The sequence below is a fragment of the Dipodomys merriami genome, unplaced genomic scaffold (assembly GCF_024711535.1).
Source record: "Dipodomys merriami isolate MVZ:Mamm:240054 unplaced genomic scaffold, mDipMer1.0.p SCAF_22, whole genome shotgun sequence".
In the NCBI taxonomy this organism is placed as follows: domain Eukaryota; kingdom Metazoa; phylum Chordata; class Mammalia; order Rodentia; family Heteromyidae; genus Dipodomys; species Dipodomys merriami.
In genome coordinates, this window is record NW_027203604.1 from 23,412,118 (window position 1) to 23,428,478 (window position 16,361).

Here is a 16,361-nt window from a genome sequence, read left to right on the forward strand (position 1 = left end):
AGAATCTCAGGGACTTTCCTGCCCAGGCTCGCTTTGAAACACAATCCGCCGATCTCAGCCTCCCTGAGTAGCTAGGATTACAGGCATCAGCCACGAGCACCCAGCTCCCAGAGTGTAATGTTTTTAAATTAAACTCATCTTGCCCACTTATGGTGGCGCCATCCTGTTAGACATTAAGGAAACTTGGCTCATGTCTTGGAGTGTCTTGGTTGTATTCAGTTAGGACAGGAAAGAAACCATGTGTAAAGGAAATGAAAACTGAACGTAGCAGTCGTGGTTTGAAAAGTAAAATTGGATGCTTGTGGGAAAGCAATATGATGTGGTCCTTAATATTTTTTAGCTTATTGGAAAGAATGCAGTATGAATCCAAGATGAAGTCCATGTTTAAAAATATAAAATAATAAAATAGTTAATGTAATCATTTAAAATAAAGCACAAGCATTTAAAGGAAAAATCTCTTATGTACTACTCTTAAAATGCAGAAAATATTGTTTTGTATTCAGTTGAAAATAATTTTGAACATTTTTATACAGTATAGACAAGTATAATAGCCATTAGCTACCTGTGGGATTGAACACTTGCAATGTAGTTATTTTAAATGGAGATATAAAATGAACAAATGTATATTGAAGACATTGTATAAAAGAGTGAAATGCCTCAATAATTTCTCCATATTTGTTACAGTATTGTTGAAGTGATAGTTTAGATTCATTGGGTTAAATGAAATATTGTAATGGATTTTATAGTCATAAAATGGGGTAAATTGGAAACAGCCAGTTCCATATTAATTAAAAGGTAAGATGGAAATTATTATACATTTTAAAACTCTGAAAATTCAGAAAAAAAATGAAGAAACTCCAGGGAAGACACCTGACTATATAAAATGCACAACTGTTGCTATTTACTTCTGTTCTTAGATTCTGCTTGTTTATAGGCATTACTAAATGCCAGACTGTTATTTTTAATTAGTGTTCCAAAGACCTTCCTATTTATAGATAATAGGTTATGTTTTAATGGGTCCTTAACGCCATTGGCATGCCAAGCTCTTGATACTCGCTTGACTAGAGTAGGAGGATAAGAGCAGGCACTGGGCACCTGTCTGTCCCCTCATGCCCGGAAGCTGTTTGGTGCTGTGTTTTCCTTCTTCCTTTTGGCATGAAACACATCCTGTTCTTAACTTACACTCTGACTTAGTTGTTATATATAGCCTCTTAAACATTTGAGAAGAACAACAGATTTTATCTGCTTGCTTGTTTTAACATCTTACAAACTATACTGGATTGCCCAAAGACAGGACGGTTTCTTCTTAGAGCCCAGGTGACAAGAGGTAGGTGTGAGTGTAGAGTGGCTTAGTTTATGTGACTAGCAGAGAGTAAATACAGTTCTCTCTCCCCCCCTTCTTCTCCCTCCCTCCCTCTCTCTCTCTCTTTCTCTCTTTCTCTTTCTCTTTTTCTTTTTCTTTCTCAAGGCAAGGAAAGGAAAAAAAAGAGGAGGAGATGGGAGTGGGGGGGGGAAGGAAGCAAAGTAGCAAGCAAGATGTGAGCACACAGGTGACATCACCTTTAGGAGCTTGCTTTTCATAGAAAGCTCATAAGAGAATAGCTTCAGCTAAGGAAATATATAAAGTTGTGCTAGGTTTCTATAGACAAGAATATTCGAGAAAGTGACATTAGCCAAGCCTAAAGACAACTGGAGCTGACCAAGGGGTTGGGTGATTTCCACATAGAGACAACAGCAAATGCTGCATAGGTGTAAACTTGGCATGTGCCAAGGTAGTAGTCAGCAGACTTTTCCGATAAAGGGCCAGATGGTTAATTTTTTTTTTTTTTGGGTCCGGTCATGGGGCCTGAACTCTGGGCCTGGGCGCTGTCCCTCAGCTCTTCAGCTCAAGGCTAGCGCTCTACCACTTGAGCCACAGTGCCACTTCCGGCTTTTTTCTTATGTGGTGCTGAGGAATCGAACCCAGGGCCTTGAGCATGCAAGACAACTGCTCTACCACTGAGCCACCTTCCCAGCCCCCAGATGGTTAATTTTTCAAGCCATTTGTTTTTCAACTTCTGCCTCAATTTTTTGACCTCAACATTATATCATAAAAGGTGCAGTCGAGACTTAAAAAAAAACAAACATCATGTCCATGTGCCAGTCAAACTTTACTCTAAACAATGGGGTAAATAAAACTTGAATTTCATATAATTAGCAATTCTCAAAGTAGTTTATGATCTTTTCCCTCTGATTTCTTTTTAAATCTGTTTGAAAATGTGCCCTTTCTATTTGTGGACCTGCCTACTCCTCTGAGTGTTGCTGCATTGCCGGCTAGTATCTGCAAATTGGTAGTGGGGTGGGGGGTCACAATGCTTTGTATGTAGTTACACTGATTCCTGTCTTACTGTGAAGTTCCTATGAAATGTGACTCAGAACCAGGAAAGAAGATTTTAGACAACTAGGATATTTAGTTAACTGTGATTTTATTATAACACTGACTAGCAAGAATTCAATGCTAAGAATCAACTGCCTTTATTTTGACTGGAAGAGACATTTCATAAGGGAAAAGTTGGTACTTGGTTGAAAAAAGCTTTGGGATTCTGATTTAGTTCTTGTGTTTGTTCTTGACTATGTAAATAAGGACAGTTCCTTTGAATTGTTATCAAGACTCTTAAATGTGGATAAGGAACAGTCACTTGAAAAGTGACCAGAGAGAGCAAATGTTTCAGGCTGTATACTGAGCATGTATGTGGAGGACGGCCTTAGAGGGTTTCCAGTAGGGAGAGTTGTGGCCTGACACACACCATGAGACTCTGCCGCCATGGTGTTGAATGAGAAATCTGGTGCAGAAAGCAGTTAGCTTGAATGATTGGGTCACTCTTTAGTACTAGGCATTTCTTTACCTAACCTCTAACTTCTGAGATGCACCAAAAAGGCTTCCCTACTTCCTCTCTACTGGGGCACAGAACTATCATTGAAAATAAGCTTTTCCATGTGGCTGCACAGGTTGCTGGTGTAGAGGAAGGATGGACAGGGCCAGAAGGGGCAGCATAGAAGCCGAAGTGAAGTGTGAACTCTGGAGGTGGGGGTTTCTGAGTGTGGTACCAAGTCCTACAGAGTTGTTTGCTAGGAGGGTTCCTTTAAATGTACCCACCTGCTCTGCCCACCCTGGGCCTGCATCCACTATGGTATAATACACATGTCTGTTCTCAGGGGAGGTGATGCCACGTGTCCAGAATTGTAAATGTACACAAGGACTGACATGTTTGGAAGGGAGGGTTCATTAATGCACACTGTCCTAGGCCAACTCATACCTTGCTAACTCCTCATAGCCACCTTCTGCAGAGTCGGATACAGGCAGGAGCATCATGATATCTTTGGCCTACAAAGTAAAGTTAAACTTGGGAATAAACCTTATTTTTATAAGCATTAAGTTACAAAACTACAAGCCTTTTGCCAAGCTCCTTCACCTAGGAAGGAAAATGAGTTGAAGGTAAGTTAAGTCTATAGAAACACCTTATCCACAGGGCTTTTTGTTTGTTTGTTTCTAGTGAAGTATGCCAACAAAGAGTCCTAAAAGCTTAAAAACATACCTGACAGCTGTTTAGCCGAGATAGCCTTTTCTAAGATCCCTCTTAAAACAATAACCTTCCTGTCTGCCTTGGCAAGTCTCTTAAGCTAAAAGTCTGGCTGGTTACTCCATGGCAGTGAAGCAAGGATTCATAGAACTTGCTCTGCAACTCCTTCCACATGATGGACCATCCAGCAGCATTACTTTTTTGTGCGTGTACTTGACTATAGGGCATGAGCAATGTCCCTTAGCTTTTTCACTCAAGGCTAATTGTGCTCTACCACTTCAGCTACAGCTTCACTTATAACTTTTTGGTGGTTAGTGGGAGATAAGAGTCTTTCAGGTTTGCCTACCCACCTTAGATTTAAACCTGAATCCTCAGATCTCAGCTTCCTAAGTAGCTAAGATTACAGGCATTAACCACTGGTGGTACCTGGCCCAATAACAACATTACTTTTATCAACTGCACAAAGCATTTTAGACTTAGGATACACTTCAAGCAATAGCATCTGCAAAACACTATTTAAAAATTGTAATTGTTTCAACATTTTTTAAAATTAAAAAGTAGCAACTCATTGTCTCATATGGCTGGAGTGGTAGCTTAGTGTTTGGTTAGTATGTTTTGCTTTGGGGAAGAAAGAGGAGTTTACTCTAAAACTTCAGGGATTTGGAATATCTGGTCCATAGAATCATTTGGTACACAATAGGACAGACATACAGTTCTTGTAACTGTCCAAGGCTATCTGTCTGCCTGTATTGATAATTTTGTATGGCCTGTGAATGATGTCATAAGTATCCAAATGACCGTTAGTAGAAAAAAGTTCCCCCACTTCTGCAGGGTTCTCAACTTCAGCATTTCTGATATTTTGAATCAGATGATATTTTCTGGGAGGCCCTTCTGAGTGTTGCGGGATGTTTAGCATAATAAACTGCTGGACAATAAGTTACAACACAGAGTAGGGTGACTGAAAAAGTGGCTAACAACCCTTAAGGGCCAAGGGCCACCCTGAGTCCTGAGCCATGCCCTTGGCATGTAACATTGGCAGAGGTGAAAGTACAGTCTTCAGTGGGAGGGAAAGGTCCTACAAACTGAGGCTGCAGTAGCAAGGCAATCTAGGGGAACAGATAAAGAAAGTAAGGAAGGACAAATCTGTTTTATCATTAGTACACAGAAAAAGCTGCCAGCATCTGGATTCTTACCTGAAAGGACACTTTCAAGGCTGACTGCAGATGGACAGACATCCAGTCCTCTTGCTTTTCCATATATCCCAGCGGTGGCAGAAGAGCCCTTGGTAACCACAGGCATGAGCTGAAAGTTACCTGAAGTGTAGAGGCAGGAGGTGACTCCTGACTCCCCGGATTTCAGCTGGAAGCAGTCACAACAGTCCTCTGGGGCCTGGCTTTAGAACTTATCTGGCTATGATTCTGCTTTTGCTCTGCAGTACTGAAACACATTTCTTCATGAGGAGATGCAGTGTTCACAAAGGTCTGCTCCTGCCATCCTATCTTCTTGTTCCCCTTTCCTTCACAGGTTGCTTTCCCCCTAGTATTCTGGCTACAAATAGGACATTCCTGTTTTGTTTCCTCACAAGCAGTGAGGAAAGGTTAGATGTAATCTCTTGGCACTATTGCCACTCCAGGATACTCAACAAATTACAAAAACGCAGTATACTAAGCTGAGGATCTCCCCCTTTGTCCCTTGATGAGGAATCTCAGTAGCATGCTGAGACAGAACTTACAGCTCTGTTGATGTCAAGCCCTGTAGTAGTGATGGTATAGAAGTACAGCACCCAGCTATTCTCCTCTTCCCCACACTGCAGTCTTGGGATGGGGCAATCCACAGGGCTGGCACCAACGTCTCTGTACCCATAGAGCTATGTCAAGGCCAATGAGTAGGATCAGTACCATCTCCCTTTTCTGCCAGCCTCCCTGGGTGTCAGTGCTAAGGCCTCATTACCAAGCCACAGGTAAGCAGGCCACTGTCTAGCATTGGAAGAAGGCACTATAAAGGATGGGAACCCCATGAGGCAAGTTTTCAGACTGAACATCAAAAAGGAGATCATGGAGGACGGAGGGAGAGCCAGCATTTCATGGAGAAGTCTTCCTAGTTAGAATCTAAGGGGTCAGATTTCCCAAGGATCTCCCAGAAGGGCTAGTTGACACTTGCCTTTTGCACCTGGCATCATTAGATTTTTCGTCACACGTCTTTGCTTGTTAGCCCCTTGATTAAGCTTAGGTTGCAAATCAAAGCCACCAAAGGCTGATCAATCTGTACTTCAGTCTATGGATAAGAGTTTTGGCTCCCTATAAGTTTTTAAAAAGGTCAAGAAAGCAATAAAATTGTTCCCATGATACATCATTATAATTCCTTTCCTAGAGTTGAAAAAAACCTACTTTTGTTGTTTTTTACTTTTGTGGTTTTTTTGGTGAGTTCTGAGGCTTGAACTTAGGGCCTGGGTGTTCTGAGCTCTTTTACTCAATGGTAGTGCTGTACTATTTTGAGCTACAGCACCACTTCTGGCTTTTTTTTTTTGTGATTGATTGGAGATAAGAGTCCCATGGACCTTCCTGCCCAGGCTGGCTTTGAACCGTGAACCTCAGATCTCAGCCTCCTGAGTAGCTAGGATTACAGGTATGAGCTACCGGCACCTGGCTGGGTATAGATTTTAAAGAGGTAGTGGAGTAATCTTGCTTTAAATATGTACCTTTCTGATAGGGGAAAGAACAGAATTCTTATGTAATTCTTTAGTTATATTTGTGTATTTTTCTTTGGTGTATATTTGGTTTATGGGACATTTAATCAGTGTCTTAGAACATTTCTTCAAAGTCAGGACGATATCTCAGTATTTTTCTCTTAGAGTTTTGTTTTTTATTATTTAGCTCAGTACCTTTGGAACTTTTCTGTGGAAAGCCAGCAACAAACTTTGTTAAAGCGTTTGATTTTTGTGACCTAAATTAATTTCTTCTCATTGTTTCTTAGATCAGAGATACTGTTTTTTGTTTTTAATCATGTGTTACAGCACATTATGACTGGTCAAGTGTTTGTCAAATGAATGAAAGTAAAGATAAAAATAAACTGGACAACAGAGTCTGTTTTGTTTTTCTTAAAAGAGAATTTTAGCCAGGTACCAGTGTCTCATGGCTATAATCCTCAAGAGGCTGAGATCTGAGGATCGCTGTTTGAAGCCAGCTCAGGCAGGAAAGTTCGTGAAACTCTATCCCCACTTAACCAGCAAAAAGTCAGAAGGGGCACTTGAGCAAAAATAGTTCAAGGACAGCACTCAGGCACTGTGGGTTCAAACCCTAGGGGCCAGCACAGAGAGAGGAAGAGAGACTTTGAAGTAAATAGCTTAGAATTTATCTGTTGAGAGAAAAAGGGCAAAGGAGAAAACATTTAGTAAATGGCCTCGGCTAGACTTTACTAGGAAAGTGAATCTTATTTCATTGAAAGTTGTTCATTGTTCTTTGCTGTTTGCTTCTTGGAATACATTTAGAGGCTGCCAATTTTAAGATGTTTTTTGTTTTAAATACAATTGTCCTTTTCTTAAAAAAAAAAGTATATTCCTTATTTTCTTCAGATATAGCCAAGAAACCAGCCATATTTCAAGCTCATTTTATTGCTAAAGATCTCTACTAAAGTCAATACGTGGGTTTTTATTAGTGTTTCTGGGTTAATAGCTCAGTCAGTAGTATGTAGTTTTTGTATTGAATTTATTTTCTGTGAATCACACCTAAAACAAATATATCCCTTTCAGTGTTGTTTAAACACATTTGTGAGAGAAATTGTGATGTCATTTAAACATGTATTCTCTCACAATTGAATTACTGAATTATATTCTAATGTAAAGTGTCCCTTAAATGCCCTAAAATAAGAGATTTACTATGTTTGCCCAAATTCTCTCATGTTCTTGGGCTCCTGGTCTTTTCCTGTGCATTGACCTTTGCTCCTTAGTAGCTTGGCACCTCAGCCTGAGGGTTAGGCTGTGGAACCACACAGCACAACTAGAATCTAGTTATGTCTACACTTGCAGCTTCCACAAGGCCAGATCTTGGATCCTTATTGTGCCTGTGCCACATGCAAATGGTGATATTCTCTGTGTGTGGCAGAGTATAAATTGAAAACTTCTAAAGTGGCATTAGAAATGATTTTTAATCTGCTCAGTTTGCATGTTGCTTTTACTGCAACTTGGAACCACATGGAACTTTGTTCCATAGACCAACTGGTCTTGCCCATGTGTGGGTGGAAGCAGATGTCCAGGCTGAGCACAGGAAGTCCCCCAGGCTGTGAGGATCAGCCAACCAGAAACCTGCCATCCGGAGCCCAGGCTTTCCCCACACAGCTCTCAGGACACCAAGGCGCTTACCTCAGTGACAGACTATAGAAAAGAGCCTTTTGCCCTAAAGCCTTCCTCAGTTTAGTTTGTGGGGTGGAAGACTGCCATGGGGTTTTTAACAACAATTTCTAATATGATTTGCATACCATGCAATTTGCCCACTTGTTTAAGTCAGTGGTGTTTAGTGTACTCAGAGTTGTGCAGCCATCACCCCAATCAACTAGAACATTTTCATCATTCTCCAAAAGAAGGCTAGCACCCTTTGGCTGTCTCCCTAGACAGTCCTAGGCAATTACTTACTTTTGTGTCTCTGGATTTGCTTAGGCTCATACACACATGGAACTGTGGATAGCATGAGATCTATACGATTAGCCTCTTTTCATTTAGCATAATGTTTTCAGGGATCCTCGTTTATAGCAAATATCAGCGTGTGTGTTTGTGTGTGTGTGCATGCGTGCACGTGTGCACGCACATGCATGTGTGCACACACAGGAATTGCAACCTATATTCCTATTCATTGTTACTATCACAATTATTATTATTATTGTTGTTCCAATACTGGAGTGCTAGGCTGGTGCTCTACCAGTTACAATACTACTCCAGTCCTGTTTTTTTGCTAGTTATTTTGAGATAGGGTTTCACAAATGTTTCTATCTGAGCTAGCCTCAAACTGTGATTTCTCATTTCTCAAACTTCCAAGTACCTAAGACTACAAGTGTGAACTACCAGTACCTTGTCGTGTGTGTGTGTGTGTGTGTGTGTGTGTGTGTGTGTGTGTGTGTGTGTGTGTGTGTGTGTGTGTGTGTGTGTGTGTGTGTGTGTGTGTGTGTGTGTGTGTACTGAGGCTTGAACTCAAGGCTTTAGTGCTATTCTATAGCTTTTTCACTCAAAGTTAGTTCTCTACCACTTTGGCCAATTGTATATAAAAGTCTCATGGTCTTTTTTTCCAGGCTGGCTTTGAACTGTGATCCTCAGATTGCAGCCTCAAGAGTTGCTAGGATTACAAGCATCAACAACCATTGTCAAATATTTTCATATTTTTCTGTCATATAACTGGACTACATTTATCAGTGATGAACATTTAGGTTATTCCCACTCATTCTGAGTGATGTTGCCGTGGACATTTGTATTCAAGCTTTTGTGGGGACATATATTTTAACTTGTCTTGGGATTGGATTTTTATCAGCTGCTGCTGGACCATATTACAAAGTGGCTCTACCATTTTACCTTGTCATTACCAACATTTAAAAGGTTCAGATTTTTTGGGGGGGTCCAGTCGTGGGGCCTGAACTCTGGGCCTGGGCACTGTCCCTCAGCTCTTCAGCTCAAGGCTAGCGCTCTACCACTTGAGCCATAGCGCCACTTCCGGCTTTTTTTTTCTGCTTATGTGGTGCTGAGGAATTGAACCCAGGGCCTCAGGCATGCAAGGCAAGCGCTCTACCACTGAGCCAGCTTCCCAGCCAAAAAGTTCAGATTTTTTTCATCCCTGTTAACACTTTACTATTGTATTTTTTAAAAAAGTTTAGGCCATCTTGGATATGAAATGGCATCTAATTGTGGTTTTCATTTGCTTTTCCTAGTTGAATAATTGTATTGAGCATGTTTTCATCTACATAATGACCATTTGTATGTCTTTAAAGAAATATCTGGTCACTTATATGGCTCATTTTATATTGGCTGTCTTTTCATTGACTTAAAGTAGTTCTTCGTGTTTTAACTTTTTTTTTTTCGGTCGGTTGTGGGGCTTGAACTCTGGGCTTGGGCACCGTCCTTGCACTCTTCAGCTCAAGGGCGAGTGCTCTACCGCTTGAGCCATAGTGCCACTTCTGGTTTTCTAGTGGTTTATTGGAGATAAGAGTCTCACGGACTTTCCTGCCCTGGCTGGCTTTGAACTGTGATTCTCAGATCTCAGCCTCCTGAGTAGCTAGGATTACAGGCGTGAGCTACCAGCGCCCAGCAGTTCTTCATATGTTATAGATAAAAGTACCCTGTCAGATACTTTTTGCAAAAAATTTCTTCCCAATTTATATCTTTTTCCTTTCTGATAGAATCCTCTTTTTCCTTTCTTGATAGAATCCATTGAAGCACAGATGTTTAAGTTTCATGCTTTTTTTTTTTTCTTTTTTGACTTTTGGTATCAAAACTTAAACCTGCATAACACAGTTATGAAAATTTAACTGTTTTATTGTTTCATCTTTTACAATTTGGTCTTGCTCCCTCCCCACACATTACTTGTTCATTATCAAGAGAAACTGTTTCATAGTTCAAGAGTGCAGGTCAGTGACAAACTTCCATGGAACTCAATTCAAAGAAACTTTTTACAGTCTTCTGAAATACAAAGAATTTCATTACCTCATTATCATTTGCCTCTGAAGGATTCCAGCCATCTTCATATCCTCAAAATCTTCCATGGACTCATACTTTCTGGAGGGACCTGTGTGTGCCTTCTTCCTTGATTCTACACAACAGATTTATAGTGAGCTTGCAGCCCTCGGGAGACAGTGAATGTGCTCCTGGAGGCAGGAGTGATCTTTGTCCTCACTGTTAGATTTTCCGTGTGTGTGTGTGTGTGTGTGTGTGTGTGTGTGTGTGTGTGTGTGTGTGTGTGTGTGTGTGTGTGTGTGTGTGTGTGTGTGTGTGTGTGTGTGTGTGTGTGTGTGTGTGTGTGTGTGTTGTTTGTTGTTTGTTGTTTTTGTCAGTCATGGAGCTTGAACTCTGGGCCTGGGTACTGTCCCTGAGCTTTTCAGCTTAAGGTGAGTGCTCTACCACGTGAGCTACAGGGCCACTTCCAGTTTTCTGGTGGTTAATTGTACTTCACTGCCTGGGCTGGCTTTGAACCGTGATCCTCAGGTCTCATCCTCCTGAGTAGCTAGGGTTACAGGTGTGAGCCACCGGCACCTGGTAGGTTTTCCTTGTTAAGGTCTCTAGATCCTATAGAGGAGGAAAAGGTCATTGGGAGAAATAGCGACAAAGAAAAGAAGGGGAAGGGAGAGTTGGATTACATAGTAGACCACATGGTGTGACTAGAAGTCGGGCTGGAGATGTCCTGCTTTACCAGCACGTTTCCATTCTCCTTGAGGTTGCAGCTCACATGGCTCACATGGGGGGGCGGGGTTGTGGGGCCTGAACTCTAGGCCTGGGCGCTGTCCCTCAGCTCTTCAGCTCAAGGCTAGTGCTCTACCACTTGAGCCACAGCGCCATTTCCGGCTCTCTTCTTTTTGCTTATGTGGTGCTGAGGAATCGAACCCAGGGCCTCATGCTTGCAAGGCATGCGCTCTACCACTGAGCCACCTTCCCAGCCCAATGGCTCCTTCTTAGAAGACTTTCCTTAGACCATATTCCTGTCTTATTTCCTGACCATATTCCTGACCATATTTCCTGACTTCAGAATTCTGCAGTGGAAGATATGGCTGTGCTGTGAATTGGAAGAAAGGCAAACTACCACTTACCAGTGTGGCCTAACTGTGGCTGTGGCGTTGTACTGGAGCCATTTCTCTTTAGTAGTGCTTTTGTTCAGTAATGCAAGTGTCTGTAGGAGAAGGAAGGAAGGGTAGGATTTGCCCAAGATCATGCAAATCAGTGAGGCTGCCTGATATCAGTCTGTATTGTTTGTCACCATGCTTAGCCCTCACTGCAGTCTACATGTGCGCTCAGTGTAGCAGGTAGAGGCGATCCCGCTCTGTGCTTTGCCGCAGCTCTGCTTCTAGCATTAAAGTTCAGGAGAGCCTCCATGTCTCATTGTTTCCCTTAACCCTGGTTTTACAGCAACAGATAGTTTTTTTTTTAACCTTCATTTAAAAAATAGCATTCAGATTTCAACTCTTTGGGAGAAGGGGCAGTGAGAGATGAGAGGGGGATAGAACCCAAATAAAAATGATGATTCAGGTGACAGCCTGGAAGCTGACAGATTTTTTTAAGGTTTCTTTCTTGAGAATGAACAGGTAGGTGGGTCCACCACTCCCAACCCTGAACACAGCACAGGGCTGGAAATGCCTCTGCCTGTGCATTCTGCAGAGCCTGCCCCACTTGCCAGCAGTAAACCCTCTTTAAAGCCAAGTAAATCTAATTTAAGGACACAAATTGAAAAAGCAGGTTTGTTTATTGCAGTGTAGACTTATTAACTTACAAAAGCCATAAGCCTTCGTCTTTTCTGTTTACAGCTATAAAATGGAACTCCAAATGAGGTTTAATGGGCTTCCCAGATCATATTCCCTCCATAGATTTTTTTCCCCCTTTCAGCAGTAAATTTCAAAATCAAAAGGACTAAAAAAGAAAGGGGAGTGCTTCCTGTCATAAATAGGATGGGTGGCATTCTTCAAAGCATTTCATAGCTTCCAACTGTGTGTTATAATTTCAAAACAACCGAAACACTTCCAGTGTGCACAAGTGTTCCAACTATTCACAAATGTGGATCACCCATGCTCTGTATGCTGCACATCAAGACAGGGCTGCAGATGTCAGTGTAAATAGATACATAAAACCAGTGAATAATGTGACATGATAATTTTAGAAAGCACAAATGAGCTGGAGAGTCTGAGACTTGGCTTTGTGAACATGGCGGTGGGCGTTTGACAAGGTGGGATGTCTGTATCATATCATTCAACATGGGTATGTGAGATGAGGTGTCTGTAGCTCCGCTCATGCTCAGGAGATACCCTTGTCCCTTCTGGTTTCTCGTTTCTGCACAGCTTCCTTGTTACAAGACTAAAAGCTATTAGGACATGCTTGAAAGTTTCTGGAGTCATTAAGATTTAAATTGTTCTTTAACTTATGACGAGAACTATACTCAGGGAAAGTTTGAAAACTACTTTGGAAGTAGTCTGTAAGTTAATAAGCAGATTACTAGGGAGAATGCCTATATAAGATGTTTTTTTAGTTGAGGCTTAAACTCAGAGCTATAAATCTGCTAGATAAACACTATCTCCAAGCTACATCCCCAGCCCAAAGATTTTGTTTGGTTTTTATTTAATTTTGTTTTTTTATATTTTTTTCATGGATTTTCTTTTTATTAAATCTTTTGGTACAAAATTTATTTTATTTTGACAAATCACTGAAAACACATCAACTGAAAGTAACTGGGATGAGGGTATTTCACATGCTTCTCTGGATGTTTTATTTAAGATGTTTCGGTTTTTTTCTTTTTTTATTGTGAGAATAAATACAGAGGAGTTACATTGTTTTTATTTGTTTGGTTTCATGGAAACCACTACAATTGAAATTTTAAAAAATCTGAGATGTTATATCATTGTCAGCTCTTTGTCACACTTTAACCGATAACTGCATACTCAGTGTATAAAGAGGCAATATTTGTGCTTAGTTTCATAGGTCCCGGACCATTATTGGTTGGCCCCACTGACTTCAGAGTAGTGAGAGCATTTTGCAGAATAAAACCACCCACCTTCTGGTGAGGAAGAGGACGGGATCCCATAAGCCCTTTCAAGGACATACAGATACCAAAAAGACCACCCTGTAGACTCTACATCCTAAAGATACTACCACCTTCCAGTGGCACCACACTTGGGAGCAGGTCTTAATACATGGCCCTTGGTAGACACAAAGCTGTGGCAAAGCATAAAAGAGCATTGTGAATTTTAAGGTTTCTACAAACTAAGATACTTGCTTTCTTGGGATCTGGGGTTGTTTGTTCTAGTGTGACTGTCTCAGGTGGAGTCAACAGAGGCAGCACTTAATTTTTGTGGTGCTTCTAGAAAAGAATGATTTGAAAATTACTCTTTCTAAAGGCTGCATTTCTCCATACTAGCATTACCCACATTTGGGAACAACTGCTGCTAGGCCTGTCTGCCACCAAAGACTGTTTCCTAGAGAATTCTAGAGCTGTTTTCTTGTGCCTAAGGAATTGGACCACAGAGTGAAGAACAGAAGTTGAAGATAGATCCAGACTTTGGGGCAGTCTATATTTCCTTATGGGACTATACCAAAGCCAGCCCAAGCCTCATTCACAGGACTCCATCTGTGAGTTCAGTGACAATATGTTGGGTTTGGGGGGATAAACACTCGTCAACACATCATAACTTGGGCCAGTACAACCACTTCCTATTTTTGTAAATCACATTTTATCCAAAGACAGCCGCACCTATACCCATTCCTTTAGGTATTGTCTAGGAATGCTTTTGAGAGGTGGGCTAAAAAGCTAAAATACCCAACCTCTAGCCCTTGGCAGAAAGGATTTGGCAAGCCATGCTTCGGAAAGATCCAGTTCTGGGCACAGGCCTGGGAAGTGCCTTGGGTTTAAGGGAGGTCCAGGTGATTTGGGCCATGCTTCAGCAGTGCTTATTTCCAGGAGAGAACAATTGTATGTGGAAAACCCTCCTCCATATTCTAATTATGATTATGGTTAGTGCACAGAAATGCCTGTGGGGTCATGGCGCTTACGTACTGACTGGTTTAGGAATATAAAGGATCCTGTAGGCAGTTAAAGGTTAGAGACAAGAGGAGTAGGCTTCTCTTGTGTTTTGTTTCCAAACTATGATTAAGTAGTTCAGCTTGGAGCCTTTTGAGTTACAGTAACTTTCTCTTTTTAAATTTTTCCCCCAATTCTGAGTTTTGAACTCAGAGCCTTGTACTTGCCCAGCCTATTTGCTCAGCTAGGACTCTGCTATTTGAGCCATGCTCCCCGCCTTGATTTGAGCTGGTTAATCTGAGATGGAGTTTTTCACACTTTCTGCACTCAGCCTCCTGAGTACTAGGATTGCAGTTGTGAGCTGCAAGCTCCTAGCTAATAGTAACTTTCTTGATAGGACAGGAATGTCACATGGTTGTGGCTGATTCTGGGACAAGGCTAATAAGTGAGTTTGTCTTTTGAGCAGGGGTTTAGAAAAGTCCCAGGTGGGATGTAGGCACAGCCCTCCTCATAGCTTCTCCCTGGTGTCTCCCTGGGCTGTGCACTGCTGCTGCTGGGAATCTCAGACCTGCACATGGATGTGGCTTGATCTCAAAACTGCACACCTAGAATTGAACATGCAGATACCCTCAGAGCACGAGATGACATGTGCACCTGGATCTTTATTGCACCATAGGCTCTTTTCTGTGTCTGCTTTTCCAAGTCTTATCTGTGGTGATACAGTAGAATCCTCAGTGACAATTACTACAAGGCTAGGGAAATCTTCTCAACTCAGGGAATGATAAGACGTTCAGTTACATTGACTGAGTGTTGTAAATTGGTGCAAACCAGTACTGTATTTGTCAGCTAGTTGTGTGTGTGATATAGATAGACTGGAACAGTGGCTGTCGGCAGAGTAGGAACTAAGTGTGGAGATAGGGATGGGAAGACCTATTGTATTTTGTGTATTATTCAAGGAACAGAATTGTAGGGTGATGAATGAGAAACAGATGCTGAATGGGGTTTGATATCACTAGTTTATCCATCCATTTCAGTTTGGCTGGGCTTTATCAAGTCCAGTTCCACTAGAGCTGAGCCTTAACATCATGTAGGCTCATTCCACAACCTTATCTGTGGGCCAGGGTAAAATTCAGATCTCCTTTCCAGGTATGGGCCCTAGGTGCCAGGTGATGTCAGAGATGTATGCAAACATGGCTGTTTTATTTTAATCTGATTGAAGAAATATAAAAGTTGATTCCCTTACATGAGTTAATAATTTAACGTAAGAGCACATATATCACAGACAGCTGTTGTCATGTGGATCTTCTTCGGAGTACTGTATAGCTCTAGTGCCCAGCAACAACATCACTTTCCTGCCATCCTCGATGAGGGAGCTTGCTCCACATGAGGTGTCACCTCCTAACAAGTTGAAGTCTCTGACCTGGAGAAAGGGGATGTTCCCTATGTGCACACAGAAGTGATAAGGCATCATCCCATTTTGTGTGGTGATGAGTGGCCTTAGGCATCGTGGGTCCTATGAGAGTTTGCAGAAGAAATGTAAGATTTTCTTTGTTTCCTAGACAAACAGGAAGAGAAGTACAAACCCCAAAGAGGAGCCTGGGATTGACTGATAGGCACTCAGCCTTGAACAGCATCTTCATGATGTCTTTCAAACATCCTGTTTTAAAGTACTGAAATACATTTCAGTACTTCCAGTGAAAAGGCTTGTTGTTTATTCCTGCTTTCTCTGGGGTGGGGCTGAGGGAGTTGGTCTGTGTTTAACCTTTAGGGGTCAGAAGACTGGTTCTCTTATTAGTCCTGACAATAAACTATTTCTAACAGAAAGGAAAGTGGAAATGCTGACTTCACATTGGTGCTTAAAGAGCCTCTTTCATGAAGCTGTGTTGTGGACCTTTACCCCAGTGTGGCACAGCTACCACTGTCTGATGCATACCCAGGGCCTTGTCCTAATATATGTAAATAAAATGACCACACGGGAGGGGGGAGGACCCCTCTTTTCTCAAAATAAATTTAAAAAAATAACCCTGCCTTTTGAATTTTAGAATGACAAAAGTCCAAGTGTCCTGTGGTCAGATCACACCACTGTTGGTCATCACTGCACTTAGAAGCTAAG

The 16,361-nt window shown here is 41.6% G+C and overlaps 1 protein-coding gene across 3 annotated transcripts in view; it reads left to right on the forward strand.

Annotated features, from left to right (window-relative positions):
* Positions 1-16,361, forward strand: part of Aopep (aminopeptidase O (putative)) — a 342,923-nt gene that overhangs the window by 318,517 nt on the left and 8,045 nt on the right. The window lies entirely within an intron of this gene.